The following is a 1,373-nucleotide window of genomic DNA, read 5'->3' as shown; positions in this document are numbered from 1 at the left end:
CAGGCTTTTTATTATAACACATGATAACCGCCCTTTAATGGGCGTGCAACAGATTACATCAGTAACATATAGGATTCTCATTTGTCGGATCATATAGAATCCCCCACCTCTCTGCCCACCCTCTCCAAGTGCTGATGTGGCATGGACTCTGTCCTAGCTGAAGTCAGCTCCGTGTAGTGATGAATCATTGTTTAACTAGCTTCAGGATGGGAGTGGAAGGGGGCTAGGTAAACACTCAGTATATACATATAATCCTATAACCTTTAACTCTTAGAGGCTGGTTGTGCAACTTGTGTAATCAGAGCAAATACCATGATTAGATTGTGTGTGTGTCCTTTAAACTCCACAGAGCTAAGAGTTATTACAACAGCATAATACATTTGGTTTATACAAATCGATAGACATTTTATACTAATTAATTATCATGTCTACTACAGATGATTGTGTCAGACTGATCCTGAGTCGCCTTTATATGTGTTATTTATATGATAAAAAGAAGCGAGGAGTAGCTGATGCCGAAGGGATATGGAAATTCAAGAAATGGAAACACCTTGTAAAGTTATAAGTATTCTTCTTTATTGTGTGATTTGAGTGTAATTTGCAGATTTACAATGATTGAATAACCTGTATGTGCAAATAAAGTTTATTTTACAAAAAAAAAATCTGTTCTTATCAGTTTAATATCTGATACGTCCCCTATCTGGGGACCATATATTAAATGGATTTTTAGAACAGGGAGCTGGAAAAAGAGCTTGCTCTGTCCACTCCGCGCATTGACCTGGTATTGCAGTACCTCCAGGACCGGTGCACCCCCTTTCTTATTTCAGTATTCAAAAACAGAAACGACGAGCAAGAGGTGCAGCGCAGCTGTGGCGGCTGCTGCTGCTACCACCCAAGCACTTTGATTGACACTCAGCCCGTCTGCTGCCGTGGAGCTCGCAACATTGTATCCACTGAGCAGCTGCGTCTGCCAGAGTGTGCACAGCACAGGTACAACTGGAAGCAAAACAACACACACTCACACACAGTTCATATGCCAGCTGCACTCTATAGTTCGTACCTACCGCTGCGCTAATAGCCAAGTTGGAAACATCGGGCAGGCACAGCGTATCCTGGCAGCCTGCGTCTGTATGCTCCACGTATTCGGGTCATAGGTGTATGTGCAGGGGGTGCGGTCGCACCTGGGGCCCGGAGCCCTAGGGGGCCCATAAAGTCTCTCTTCCCCACATTGTAAACCAATGCTATCAATGAAGCTTTATAGTTTGGGGGCCCAGTTCCAGACTTTGTACTGGGGCCCCGCAGCTTCAAGTTACACCTCCGGATCAGGATAATGCTAGGCCATTCCAACCAGCCTGTGTGAGTGACCTGCAGTC

At 44.7% G+C, this 1,373-nt stretch overlaps 1 pseudogene; it reads left to right on the top strand.

The window, feature by feature from the left end:
- The first annotated feature begins 636 nt into the window (after positions 1 to 636).
- On the top strand, positions 637 to 815 carry LOC136573905 (U2 spliceosomal RNA; annotated as a pseudogene).
- Positions 816 to 1,373: the final 558 nt, after the last annotated feature.

This window comes from Eleutherodactylus coqui, chromosome 7 (genome assembly GCF_035609145.1).
Source record: "Eleutherodactylus coqui strain aEleCoq1 chromosome 7, aEleCoq1.hap1, whole genome shotgun sequence".
Classification (NCBI taxonomy): Eukaryota; Metazoa; Chordata; class Amphibia; order Anura; family Eleutherodactylidae; genus Eleutherodactylus; species Eleutherodactylus coqui.
This window is presented reverse-complemented; position numbering and strand designations above follow the sequence as displayed.